The sequence below is a fragment of the Anoplolepis gracilipes genome, chromosome 1 (assembly GCF_047496725.1).
Source record: "Anoplolepis gracilipes chromosome 1, ASM4749672v1, whole genome shotgun sequence".
Taxonomy (NCBI): Eukaryota; Metazoa; Arthropoda; class Insecta; order Hymenoptera; family Formicidae; genus Anoplolepis; species Anoplolepis gracilipes.
Genome location: NC_132970.1, coordinates 18,691,717 through 18,707,500, shown reverse-complemented (window position 1 = coordinate 18,707,500; position 15,784 = coordinate 18,691,717). Strand labels below are relative to the sequence as shown.

Below are 15,784 nucleotides of genomic sequence, written 5' to 3'. Positions count from 1 at the left end.
TAATATTAATTTTTTTGCGTCATAGTGAAGATATTGAAAAATTGCGTTTATATTAATATCCACAAATACCTATTTTATGATTCCTTTTTATTTGTTAATTTTCACGTAAAATATATATATATATATATTTCAAAATCAATAAAAGAATAAGAATATAGATTATACTGACAACAGTATAGTTGTTGCCTATAAACTTTGAACAAAGAGTATTTACTAAAGTAAAGAACCTTTCGTGCAATTAACAAATTTTTTTCTTTTACCGACGCAACAAATTTCTGTGGAACGAGGCGCGGAATAAAATCGAAGTCGTAATGGCGATTCGATAACAACAACCGCTACCACGGTGACCACCACCACAATACCGCCGATTTAAAGTGGAAGAAGCAATTTGTGGAACATCGTCCCTATTTTAATACGTGTCACGAGCAGACGCCGCTTATGATCGTGATTCATAATCAGCAAATACGCTATTAACTCTAAATCAATTCTCTTGACACATAAAATATTTTTTAAATAAAGCTTACGCAATTTACATAATTTAACATCAATTTAATAGAACTAATTCGGCTGTAAAAAAAAATATGACCAAGTTATAAGTATGCAGTAAAATAAATAAAGCAAGAAATAAATAGTTAAATAATGAGAATGGACTAATGAATAATTATTGAGCTTATGCATAAATCTATACACGCGTGTATGTTTGAGTGAGTGTATCTGTAGTTTAATTTAAAATATAATTTAAAGGTTCAATTACTTGTATGTGTAAGGAAAATTGTCTTTTAAAATACGCAAAGATCCCAAGTTTTATCTAACAAGTCTAATTAATAGGATATTAATCGTGCTATCATTGTAGCACGATTATATTCTAGGTCACTCAATATGGTATCCCAGGCTTGAGGCTCAAGCAAAATGTTTTATTCACTCAACTATATTAACAACACAATATTCACCCTATCTTTAGAAGACAGGTTTATAGTATGACACTTTGACGTTATACATGGTAGACGTTTGACATGAAAATTATCTAATATAAGCTCATCCTCCTGTCTCGTCATTCTGAGCCTTCCGCTCGTATACGCAATGTGTGCTTATGTATGAGAAATACAACGTCCACATGCATAATGCAGAAGCACGTGGGTGATGCATAAATATTTAGAATTGATTTCTATGCGGTGCATAGTCAAACATTAGAGACAAAGTATAGCATATATATATATTATAATCTTAGCAAAGATAGTGCGTTGCCTCAGTAATCTCTTTTTCAAAATATTACTTAGAAAACATGTATAAATTTTATAAATTAAATAAATATTTTATAAATATAAGTATGTAAATATTAAATATAATTAAAAATGTTTTCTTTATTTAATCTTTACTTAATTATTTATTAATTAAAATTATTTAAAATTAATTTGTAACATTTTAGGACAAGCAGAAATGTATAATTTTATAACATAATATAAAATCGATAAACAAGTTTGTGTTAAAAATATATTATTTCTTTAAAAATTTTCGACTTTCGTAAAATATAAATAGTAGCAAATATTAATATTCAAGTATTTTTGCGTAAAAGGTTCAAAGAAAGAGAAATTGGCATTCAGAAAATGAGAACGTACATTGGAAATCTCTAAACAGACCTCTTCTGGTGGAAATTATCAGCCGGATACTTTAATGCAATGAAGAAGAAGAACAATATAGAATGTTACCATTAACGCATTTCCAGAAGTTTAAATGTGAAAACAATTTATAATAGTAGTTATAAGTGCTTGTGCTTTTGCTTCGTAATTTCACAATGAGTTGATAAGGGAGAAGAGCGATACTCTGTAACATTCCTTATGCTATTTCAACTATTACTTTCTAAATACCACGTTTTATTTTCTTCGTTAACAAAATAATACCTTTTCAGTACAATTAACATTTATATTTTCTTAAACTAATAAGTTTTGTAAATCTTTTTACAACATGAAACAAATAAGCTGAATTACACTTAATCTATATAAAGCCATTATAATAATTATCTAAACGGTGTTTTACGGATTATAAGTAATTGTGATATTCTACTGAAATTAACATCTATCTTTTCTCTTTAAATTACAAATTAAATTATGTTATATAAAATTACGATAAAATGCTTTATATTAAGTGAGAATATTTTATCTTATAGTGGGGACATTTTGATATTATTATAATATTCGTTGCAGGCAAATTCCGAAAATGACGTTGCGTGAAAGTCCATAATAATATGTTAATAAGGTTTACTATGTTCAGTGAATAAGCATTAAACGTGCAGCACATTTAGGAAAATCGAAATTATAATAATTACGTAGCATCCGACGTATATAATTGTCAGCGTAAAATTTTCATTTTAATTCATCGCTAGTGCAGGTTCAAATTCCCTATTCGATCTTGTATTCGAGCACTAAGTAGTGATAAAAATGATTAGCTGATATTCGTCAATGGATTCTTGAGGACCATCAATCGCTCATTTGTCACTTAGCCATACTTAAGTATCGGTTTGAATCGCGTTCGAACCACGTCATGGAAACTGTCAGAGTGGGAAATAGTTCGCCAACTATTTCTGCACACACGATAGCCGAGTTTCTAACCGATATTCAAGTCGCGTACAAGCTATATATTAGTAGTTCCGACAAGTAATCTTGGTTATTTTAAACCTATCGCTCTAATGATCGGTCATTCTTCATTCCTCTATAATCGCTCTAACGATCAGCCATTTCGCCAGCCGTACCTCCTTATTGTATCGAATAATATAAATGCAAATCTATCCGTGCGCTATATTACGTCGTTAATCATTTTAGTAAACAAAGAGGGGAATCAAATTTCCATACATCGATGTACAGAGTTTTGCATGGATGATATTCATGATATCAGCATAACATGTACATATCAAGTTACATTCTCAACAGAGAAATTGAAGTTATTCGCGTCTACGATGAATCGTGTTTCAAACAAATGCTTCATTAGTTAAACTGCGCATATTGCCAACGAAGTCGTAGAGAAGTACAACTCTACGCGTGGTCTGGGGCGAGCAAAGTGATTTAGCAAATTTTCTTCGTGAGAATTGTAACGTTGTCTGTTTCCACATCATGAAATATGATTGATCGTTATCGCGAATTTCATCAATATTAAAAGTTTTAGGAAGATGAGAACGATATAAAAAGGGACGCAAGAAAACAAACAATGAAATTGTTTGTTTTCTGATAAATTATTAGATAATGTCAAATATGTCTGCAGATAAAAAGAAAAGAGTATTATCAATCTTGTTCGAGAAAATCAGAAACAACGCAGTTATATAGAAATAATTTCTCTTTCATGTCACGCGCGATTCGCAACTATAGCGACATGAGAGATAGGATTTTGAGCTGCGGATTTTGTTATATACCGACTCGGGCGTATCTCTCCAGGTGTAAAAGATGAGGAAAAGCATTTCCTCGACTTTGTACAAATGGATGCGACTTAGAAGAATAATAATACGCATCCTGTACATTTGTGAACATAAAAGATTGCTCGCCGCAACACAATTCGAGGAGAAACAGTTCTCATTTCGATAATAGACTCGAGTAACAATTAGTTCATATAAGGTAGCAATTATATTTAATCGATTGTTTATCTATTTATATATATATATATATATATATATATATATACACATAGTTTTTTCCTGGCAAAATTCTTCAATAATACCAGTATTTATACATGTATTTGAGAAACAAAGCAAACGTTATAATTTAAAGACCGTAATAAAATAACATAATAAAGTAATATAATCTTATAAATATCATATTGTCGGAAGTGTAGAAATAATATATTCAGCTTACGTAATTTAATGTGGTTTTAAAAACTACATGTACAGATGAATATTTATGATCACGCGAAACAACAATTGTTTGTGTTTGCAAAGAATCAATTTCTATTATTTTTATCACTAGAATAATATTTGCACAGTAAGTTTAGAAAATTCACGAACTAAATAATTTATATTTAATGTTTGATTAGAATTTGCATTTTATTTTATGGACAAAATACTTTAACATTTTATTGAGTAATTAAAGACCAGTAAACAAGATTATTTTTAGTTAATATTGACAAAAAGTAATTTTAATCTTTTAATAACCTTTTCAACCATATATATAATACATTCTGCTATACTATACAAAACAACAGATTAACAAATTAAATTTATCACAAATTATATAAGTGTTAAAAATATTTTCTATAATATAGAAATCTCAAAATACAATTTATAACATGTCAAATATTAAGCATAGCTCGTTTAAACTGCAGCAGAATACGAGTCATGCGAAAGCTATCATTTGTTGATAACTCGTAATGACGAAAGACAGTTAACCGCGACAGCGGAAGTCGCGAATTGTCTCGAGAAACGTTTCGCATCTTCGCTTTGCGACGCGTACGTACAATTAGTGCAGAAATTGTCTACGCTCTCTCCCGTCTCTCTCTCTTTCTCTATTTCCGTCGACAAATATCCACATAGAACTCTGCGTTCCAATTTACAGATGTCTTAAGATAAATCTCAAAGATCAAGATAATTATCGACTTCACAGGAATCACATGCTTCCCGTTTGTCAATAGAAATGAGAATTCAAGATAGTGGCCTCGTGTAGAAAATTCGTTAATTCTCTTTAACTCCAAATTACAAGAGAACGTGTACATGAAAAACATATGTAAATTCAATTACATGTATGAGAAAGGCGTATTACATTCCATCTTCAAGCAATGTCTCACTGATATTTGTTCTTTATGTATGAAAATAAAGCGAGATATGTCGCGATGATTATAATAATTAGATAAAATTAAAAATTTGTGTATTTATGTTATTATGTTTTTACCTCAATTTCCATTATTTTTGTTCCCAGTATATTTGATGAAAGGAAAACAGTATATTAGTTTATAAAACACACACAATTTGCAATATCAACTTTTTCTGGGATAATTTAAAAAAATTGGAATTGAAAGGAAAAGGAATTTTAGATTGCAATCCATTTTTTATTGCATAGTTAACTCCAACATAACTCCGATATACGTGTAATATAATAACAGATTCGTAAATAACTTGATTAATTGCATGAATAGAATGCTATTATGATCATCAAATATGCGTCATGACTTTGAAAACGTATAAATGCGTCATACTTTCTTTACCTTCACCTAAAAAAAAAGATAAATATATATAGATCTTTAGGATATTAAGTTTTGCACATATGCTGCACTGGTTTTATAATGGAAAAAATAGATAGTGGAATCTCAGAGAGAGAGAGAGAGAGAGAGAGAGAGAGAGAGAGAGAGAGGGAGAGAGAGAGCCAAACTATTTATAATATCTTATAGTGTGAAGACAAATATAAAATTAAAAAAAATATATTTTATATAATCAATTATATTTAAAAATATGTATAATTATATACTTATTTGTAATTATATTATAATAAAATTTATAATAGAAATTATTTATTATTCTGCAGAATACACTCTCTCTCTCTCTCTCTCTCTCTCTCTCTCTCTCTCTCTCTCTCTCTTTTTCTCTCTCTCTATATATGTATATATACACACATGCACACACACACACATATATATATATATATATATATATATATATATATATATCTTTCTCTTTTTATTATTGATCTATCTTTCTCTAATATTGATGTATCAACAAGATATATGATCTCGTGGTGACGACACGTCAACAGACCAAACGTGTACTATTCCCGATGAACGCGTATCCAATTTGCAGTAGCAACGGATAAACAAGCGCGCAGTAAATTATTTGCAATACCCGCGTGTTCCCCTATTATTCCCATTTTGCTGTAATGGAGAACCTTGTACCTACACCCTGGGACCGATGTCCCTTTGGAATGACCTCAACGACGCAGCGCGATACGACGTATCGATTAAAAAAGCAGCATCAAGCTGGTGTTAATGAAAGTAACACGTGACTGCGGTGTTACTGCAATATTGGCGATATGTAACTGTAAATGTAAAATGTAATCACGTTAAAGATTTTTTAAAGATTCACTAAAAGAAATGTGATGCAACAATAAGGTTTCAGTTATAAATACTTCATTAACAAAATAATATATTAAATATATTAAATACTTTACGACACACACAAATGTAAAGAACTTGAAAAATGTTTACTTCAGATAATAAATAAATAAATATAATAAATTCTGTAAAAAATCTGCTAAATATTACCATGATATACATAATATCAGAATGTCCTTGCAAATTTTGAACAATGTGACTTTCATTTACGAACAATTTAACGCAATGGGAATTACGTTTTGTCGATCGGGTATCGATTACTACGGATAGGTGCAGCGAGGAAATCGAGGGAGAAAAAGAGAAAAAAGGATTGCTTCGCTTTCTGCTTCCGCGAGCAAGGCAAACACGTTCAGGATCTCCCTTATGCGAGTTTCACGAACATGCTACACACGGATTTCGCGTCGAAACGCAAGCCACGTTCGTCGCAACTTCATTTCCAGACAAGTACGAGATACTTTATCGCCGGCGATTGTGTGCCCTCAATCTTGAATTCATATTTTACGCTGGATTTTTAAAATGACAAGTAGACACTATTAACTTTTTAATAGAAAACTTTCTCAAAAATGTATTGCATCATTTTTATAATAAATTTACAGAAAACTTTGAGACATGTAATTATATACATTTATACATTTAGCAAAAAAAAATTCGATAAGTTTACAAGAAAGTTAGACATATAATTAGTTTATTATATAACTCTAGTCTCTATTTAATATACTAATAAATAATGCTATATATTTGTAAGTATATACTTTTTAAAGTCAGATGATAGAAAATTATCACTATCGTTGTACAATTTCAAATATAGATCATATTAATCAATAATTTAGTGTTATATTATATAACAATTATGCGTATATGCAGCTCTGTCATCTCAAGACTGAGCGAAACGTGCTACCCATGCTAATTAGTCAAATCGATATCTAACCGATAAGCTTTAACAAACTCGATTAACTGATTCAATTATGTTTAACAAAAATTACATCACTCAAATCTCATTAGTTTTCTGTTCGTGTTAGTTCAACAATTGAAACATAACAAGTTCTTAACGAAGCGACAATCTATCGTGTAGTCTGAACTATATTCCAATAAATTTATCCATTTCAAGTGCAATCTCGTTGACGCTTAGCAATTTACCGAATAAGTTCCCTGATTGTCAAATTTAACGAGCAAATAATGAATCAATAATGAATTTATACTTAATTATCTTAACGACAGGAAAATTCGCTAATAAATGCATTTATTTTAATATAAAGCCTCGGCATCGATTGCTTCATGACATTCATGAGCTTTGAACGATATTTCAACGTGATTTCTCAAGGTAATTACGTCTGAATAAATTTTTTCATATTTAAAACATTTAAAATATTTCCGTATAAAAAAACCACAACATTTGCCCTACATCGTCTATATCGTCGTTTACAACATATCAATGTCGTAAAGTTTATATTTTTTAGATCAACAATTAAATTGTGTAAAAGAGCTTGATTAGCAATTTTAGAAATATACTTTTACATTTAATTTTTGTTTTGAAAAACTGCCCTGTTAATTGGTCTTCTATTAGCTCACTATCTAAACTACTATGCATTATTTTCCTATGAAGAATCATTCGGTGTCATTGCTGTCCACAAACCCAATTGACTAAAAACAACCGCTTTCAATCAAGAGTATAGAAAAATTGAACACTCGATCGAACTTTGCCGGTGAACGCGAATGAGTCTCGAAAGAACGGCTTCTCGATTGATCCCTTTTAGGGTTTCTAGCTGAACGGCTTTACTTACTCACTCTTTGTCAATCGCCAAAGGTCGAATGCCCGCACAGCTGTGACGTCGGCGGGAAACGTCGCACAGATCGGAGGTCAGCTGAAGGCAGGCAGAGTGTGACGTGGCTTGCACCACTCGGTGCTGGCAGCGGCAAAAGCTACGAGATGAATACTACACCACCGAGCACAACCACCCTCACCGTTCGAGGGTGCGCGGACGACTGAGGTTCGCCTCGATCGTCGTCGTGGGTGTAGCTGTGCGGTGGCAGCTAGCCCTCCCACCCTAGCCATTTTCCTCTCTCACCCTTCGCGGGAAAGCTCACCCTCTCTTTTATCTGTGCGAAGCTCTGTCTCTCCATCTCCTTCTCTCCTTCTGTTTCTCTCTTTTTCTCTCTCCATCTCGAGTTCTCCCTTAACTTCTCCGACTTTTTTATCTTTCTCGCACTCGGTCGAAGCGCGTTCTTCGTTTATCCGACTCGGGCTGCCTTCCACGTAGTTTCTCTCTTATTTTCCATCTCGCTTCACTCTTCGTTTCTTAGGTCTCTTTGTCGCGCTTGACGTCGATCTGATTCCCTATTTCCTTCGCGTTTCTATGCATTCCTCCTTTTTGCATTTTGAACTAATGTATCCTTTCTTCAGTCTAGATCTTCCCTTTTGTTATTTTTCTTTATCCTATATAAACGCATCGATACTTCCTTTGCTCTTTCGATCCACTGTATCTCAGTCGTCTCATTTATCCCGTCTTCCTCATATGTGATTTTGTGGTTTTGTTCTCGTCTTCTCTCTCTTCAATTCGTATCGTTTTTTACTCCTGCTTGGATCTCTGTTCGATCTGTCTTCTTTCTTCCTACTACGTCCGTCTCTCTTGCATTCGCGTGTACTATCTTGGAAAATTTCACACCCTCCGGCAACTCTCTGCAACAAGAAACAAACGCTAGATTCGATTCACCGACCTATTCCATCCTGCCGGGGGAAAAGTTAGCTTCGACAGAGGTGAGCAAGTGAACAGGGTGGCCTGGTCAGCGGAAACGACAAAGACAAACGATGACAGTACGATCGGCGAGAGGAGAGAAGAGTAGGAGAAAAACGGACATACATCCGAGCGTAGGTCATCGTAGATAGGAAGAGGCCCGATTTATTGACTCCTAGGGACTTATCGTGAAACTACTTGCAATTTCGATTGAAAATGCATTCTCCACGGGCAGGAGGTGTTTACGAGCAATCATGAATCTCTTTCAAAGAGATCATATTTATATAGGTATTGTGTTTAATTTCAAAATACAGTAGAGTAGATGACTAAAATAATTTGTATTATAGATCAATTTTGTACTTTATATATTGTATATTATTTGTGAAATTAAAAGTAAAAATTGAAAGAGAAAAAGAAAGAAACATTAAAATATAATCGCAAATATTTGAGAAATACTTTTACTTGTTGAAGCATATTTTTATAAAATTTAAATAATTAATAGAGAATTTTAAATAATAAAATTATAAATATGACATTTTAAATAACCACTATAGAAAATATTAATTTTTAATATGAAATGTAACATACTTATCTTGAATATAAACAAATATACATACAAATTAAATTAATTCTCTCAATAGATAAGACTGATCATTAGATAATAGTTTATGGCTGTTAATTTCAATGAAAAATCAAGTTATTTAGAGAAAATTCGATAAGGTAAGAATTAAGTTATACTTTAATAAAAACGGTCTCTCGCAAAGGGATCTGCTTTAATACCACCCATGTGCTAGTAAGATTCAACGATACATATATCAGAACAGAGATTTTGGAAAGATTCGTGTCGTTTGGCATGTAACAAAATTTATCGCATAATTTATTTTCAAAATAGAACGAATGTATGTAAAACAAACACCAAAAGCTTGTTGGTTTAGAAATCGAATAATGAAAACTCTTTCTTTCATTTAAAAAAAAAAAAGTTGAAAAGATTACGACTCTTAGAAAACGAATTGTTTGTGATATTTTTTGACATTTTATACATTTTAACATTTAGAATAATTATAACATTTTCAATATCACATAATTAAAATATCTCTTGATTCCATCTTTTCTCTTTCTTCTCTTACAACTATACATCAAACTGAATTACGTTAAAGTCGAATAATTAACGCGACTGTAAACTCCAATATACGTATATGTATTGTTCTAACACTTCGTACTTTCATGTCGCTTGCAACTTGTAACGCAATTCAATCGTATATGCGAAAATGCTGGAATTGATCATTTCTCACCAGACTAACTTAAACCATTTGTATGGGAATGAGAAATATGGCGTCCCAACGACGTTGAGTCTATACTGAACATCCACGCAGACAGCTTTCAATTTGCTACAAAATAATTTACACTTTCCAGTACAGCGATTCTGCTGGGAAATTTATTGTGAATATGCATGCAGTACTTATGAATATGAATATGAGAAAATTATTATGGTAACGACGAAATGAAGAAAGTTTGTATGCAGAAAAGCTTCTCTCTTTTTCTTGCTTCCTTTCTCTCTTTCTCTCTTTCATATTATCTTCCTTTCCTCTAGAGTTTACTTATAATATTTTAAAATCTTCAAGAAAACAAAATTTTATGCAAACAAATCAGAAGGTAGCATATACATATATATCGTAATCAATGACAGAAATCAAATTTGTATATGTAAATCGCATTTAAGAATCATGATGCAAGAGTACATGTGACATTGCAACAAACTATGTTTCAGTACACGGAATATCTCTGTAATACTTCCTGCTGGTGAGTCAACGAGTCACGACAACTATATTACTCGTGATTTAACGCAATGGTCAGGAAACGTCTGCGATGTGCATTAAAATAAACTTTAAGCTATTTATCCCGAAAACGTGAGAGTCACAAATCAACTCTAACAACGTATAAATAATCTGAAGTAAGACTTAGATTACGCAATTTAACATTTTGAAATAATTATACCTAACAAAGTAAACTAACAACTATTTTATTTGCTGTATATAAAAAAATGAATTTTTATAAATATGAATTTTTATATATAAATATCAATTTATATAAAGAAATATATAAAATAGTTTGCGTAAGTAAATAATTACTCAATATATAGAGATTTCTCTATTTTAAAGGATATATTTTATTGTTTATTGTTTGCAATTTTAAAAGAAATGATTCATGAAATGTCTGTATAGAGATATAATGCGACGGAAACAAAGTTACTGGATAACATTTTTAAGAAAACAAGAATGGCGCCACAAAGTCGCACATTTCCGACGCCATGTACCCGTACATGTACAACAGACTCGAACAGTTTTCGTATTTTCGTGTCACAAGATTAAAATATACATAAAAAGTTTAGCTGCACTCTAAGTCATACAAAACAAGTTTTGCAAATTAAGTTTATTTTATTAAAAATATTTTTAAATATATATATATATAAACATATGTAGAGCATCCGAGATATTAAACCGTATCATCTCTTGTGTGCAGGGTGTCAAATTGAGTAGAAAAGTCCTCTACCGTTTTGCGATTTTCACAATAATTAATGAGGAAATTAATTAAAAAAGATTGAACAATTCGCGCAAGTATTAACGCGGCAACAGACAACTACACAGTCGCTAGAACATGAAAAGTCCGTCATGACACACCGCTCGTACATAATGACGTTGTCATTTGTATCCAAAATTCTGACACGCGCCTAGCGGAACAGTTGGCTGTCCTTCTCTTGTCACGTGCTAATAACTCACGCGAATTGGTCTATCTTTTTAAATTAATGTTTCAATAATTATTGCGAAAGTCACAAAATAATATAGAACATTTTACTCAATTTGATCCGCCTGCTCCACCTGCACAAGAGATAATATGGTTATTACCTATATGACACCGTATATATATATATTCGTGACAATTATACTTTGAAAAGCAGGATTATATAATATCAGGAACAATTTTGAAGTATTCCGTGTTATTCATTATTAACGTGTGTTCAATTTTTCAATATATTCTGGATAAGAAGTTATAATATATAATCTTTTTTTGTTAATTAATTTATTAGTATATATTGAGCTTTCTTCAATCTCAATATATACTAGTAAATTAATTAATAAAGATTTTTATTTTTTGCTCATACTTGACTAATAATGTAAGATTATATACATATTAGATTTAAAATTTCATGCGGTAGTTTTATTCTTACATTTTAGAAAAGATTCATAATAACATAGAATAAAAATATTTAAACGAGTATGTCGACATATAAATGGAGTGAATAGAAAGAACGTGATAAATCAACGCATAGCATTTAAACGGCCGACTATATGCATTTAAAAATAGCTCGAGCTGTCACTCGTCCATGTCTATCACTAGCAATGTGTCAGCGCTCTCGTAATTTATTCATCCTTTCACCCTCTTTCCCTGATCTATCCTATGACGTCACGGTGGCCCTTAAAATCCATCCGACGTTCGCGACTACATTGCAACAGTCGGTCGACACGGTCCAACTTTTTCCTGGCAAACAAACGACACGGAAGAGAATTTAATATGAGCTGACAGCAGATCTCCGTTCGTTTCGCGAATACTATAAATTCGTAAAAGGAATTGGATATGTTTGCACTCACGGAATAATGCATTGTCTCCGCGTATGTATCCGATGCTTCTATGATAATTTTGTCCCAAATCAAAATTTAATTTCTATTTTCAACCTCTTTTTTTTACGTTTATATAAATTCTAAAAAATTTTGATAATTTTTATTTATATAAAGATTGTATTGAATTCCTAATTTGTATTTTAAATAGACAGTAAACGAATAGTTTTTTTTTTTCATTTAGAGATTTAGAAAAAAAAAACTTTAGATTAAATTGTTTTAAAATCAGAGTGATCTGATTACTTAAATATCAAAATAAATATGAAATTAAATATTTAAATGAAAAGTGAAACAAACATTTCGACTTATGACAATATTATGATAAATTAAACAATTGTATGATTTATTCGATGATATATAATATTTGATAATCAAGAATATTATCACATTTCTGATGATATTCTTGTTATACTTATATGTCAAAAATATGCAATTACATATGAGAGAATACATGATTTAACGTTAAAATATCATGATTTTCTCAAAGCTTACCAGCAATATATTTAGTCAAATGTCAAAAGATAAAACAACAAAAAAATATATAAATAAAGAATGAAAAAGCAAAGGGGGAAATGTACACGTTGATGCGTTTACAAGCCCGTCAGTCGCATGCGCGTTTAAAAATGGGACAAAATCTCGTTCACGTTCAAATTTATTTTAATCGAGTTTTCTCAACATAGAAGAGAGCCGCCAATTTGTGCTCTAATTATATTTACCGAATCAATTTTCCTCTCCACCCACGCAGCTTTGCTATATGCCGACAGTCATCGTTACGATATTAAGCCAGATATGTACTGAGCATACCAATCAACGCTCGGCGGGGTTCACTCATCCAGCGACATTAATTCGTCTGCAATTAGAGCAAAATGTCGGCAATGGTGTGACAACGGCTGCGTCAGTTTTAGTCTACATTTACCGATAAAAGTGAAAGGTTAAACAATAAAACGGGATCAAACTGCAGTGTGTGGGTGTACATACAACAGATTAATAAAATATTTCGCTGCATCTTTACTCATGTCAAAGTTTATAAAACAACTTTATTTTATGAACACAAAATCATAATATATTTTATTTTAAAATATCTTTTGTTTTCTAAAGTTATAAGCTTTATAACTATAATATATCTTATGTTATATAATTATAATAGCTTAGATTTTTTTAAAACCTATTTAACATTCTTCATAATTACTTTTGATCATAATTTACTTTAATGGTTCCTTGTAACTTAATTATTTAATATATTGACAATTAAACAGTTCAATTATAAGATTAAAAGTGATATTATATAAAAGAATATAATAAAAATAATAATAATTTTGTGTAAAAGAAATATTACCTATATCATAATAAAAATAAAAGTTAAATAAATAAAAATTAACGTTATGCTTTTCAAAGAATAATTATACATATTAATAATACGATCGTATTACTGTAAAAAGCATTTAAACGTACACATCAAATTTATTAGTACCAAACTTCAATATTAGTAAAAATTTGATATTTTAAATGTAAATTGTGTTTAAAAATTTTAAGGAGGCAATTTTAAATATTTTTTATCTTGAAAAGATACAATTCTTAATTCACTTCTTTAAAAAATAATGCAAAATTGTAATCGCACCCAAAACATCCAGCTTGAAACTTTAATAGCATTGAAATGTTAAAAAGTATTCCGTACCTTATCAATAGCTATTCTCTTTGTACAAAGAAAAAAATTAAAAAAATAAAAAAATAAAAAAAGCAAGTCGTGGGCGAATTTTCTCATCGAAACAGGACTTTGTTATCGCGCTTTTCACTTTTGCACGATAATTTATCCGTGAACACCTCGAAGCGAAATTTCACCGACGCGATGCGCCACATCTCGACCGGAAATAGAAGGAATCGACGGGCTGCTACCTTGTAATTTCCGATAGAGCGACATGACCGAATTGAGAAAAAGAAGGATGGAGATGCCGAGAACAAATTCGTGATTGTTTCACCATTGGCACGTTATGACGATAGGTCTTTCTGTTTTTACTGACACGACCGTCACGTCGTTCCAGATAAAAACTATGTTCGCGGTATCAAAAGCCTTTCTTTCCGCTCCACATATATTCTACATTTTATTAACGTAGCAATATAATAACATTGATCTAGATGCAGGCAATGTTAACATCAGCTTGATAAAAAGAAATGTATTTTAAGGCACACACATACACAAACAGACAAACACACATATACGCATACAATTTCATATTTTTTGTTCAGTGTACAATGTGACATACTTTTTCTTTCTTCATAATTGAAATATATGTATATGTAATTTTATATAACAATGAATACCATACTGTCTCATCGAGATTGAATAATAAAAAATTAATGTAGAGCACCTGCACTGAGCTTTTCTTTTCTATAATTGTTTTAAATTAAATTACATATATAAGCAACTTTCTACAAATTACTTTTTTGTTTCTTTACTGATATACTTACATAGAATTCGAGAAACTTATTTCAAAATTTCGGTGGCATGATATTCTGCAGTTATTATCACGTTCTACTTTCGGCTGTCGGTGACAGGCCAGTATACGTAATTGAATTTTCGTGCAGGCTTTTCATAGGAATACATTTGGCTTGCACTTCTACATATTCTGAGTCTGCCGCCATGTCGTGCGGGACTAATTAGCCGTCGTGTTACATCGCCTCTTTGATCCTCGTAAATTAATAATAGCACTACCTCCACGGAGAATTCAATTCGGCTTCTACTCTTGCTATTTTTAGCAATTTCTTCTTTAAAATACCTGAAAGACTTTTGTACCTTTCATTTACATATTGTCCTACATCTGTGATCAATGATTATTGCTTGGAAAGTCAAAATGTCAAATGTTCATTAAAACACTAATAAGCATGACATAAACTTATAGCACAAAAGAAAAAAAATATAATACAATTTTTCAAAAAAAAAAATATAACAAGAGAATTGAAAAGCTTAAAATATTATTTACTTTTATAAATATTATATTAATTAATTTATTTATAGTAAATAAATATCAATTTTTTAAAATTTCGTACACACATTTGTATTTTTTACACTGTCAATAAATTAGTTAATAATATTAATTAAAGAATAATCAAAAAAATAAATATTTGTTTTAATATGTCGTTCCACACAATGTCAAATAATAACCATTCGCATTTATATTAAAAAGTGCATATGTAAACAAATTGCACTAATGTATTGAATTTTTAGTATTTTTAATTTTCCTATTGTATCGTCTTTCCAATTACTTTTATTATAGCTTCGCCTTTCTAATTTATTTTATTATT

At 30.9% G+C, this 15,784-nt stretch overlaps 1 protein-coding gene across 2 annotated transcripts in view; it reads right to left on the bottom strand.

The window, feature by feature from the left end:
- LOC140663358 (uncharacterized) overlaps positions 1-8,072 on the bottom strand; it is a 146,878-nt gene extending 138,806 nt beyond the window's left edge. Inside the window, exon 1 of one of the 2 annotated variants that reach the window (XM_072887448.1) lies at positions 7,860-8,072. The gene's annotated coding sequence lies outside the window, so the exon portion shown is untranslated. The remainder of the gene's footprint in view (positions 1-7,859) is intronic. The other variant, XM_072887438.1, reaches the window with a different exon arrangement.
- Positions 8,073-15,784: the final 7,712 nt, after the last annotated feature.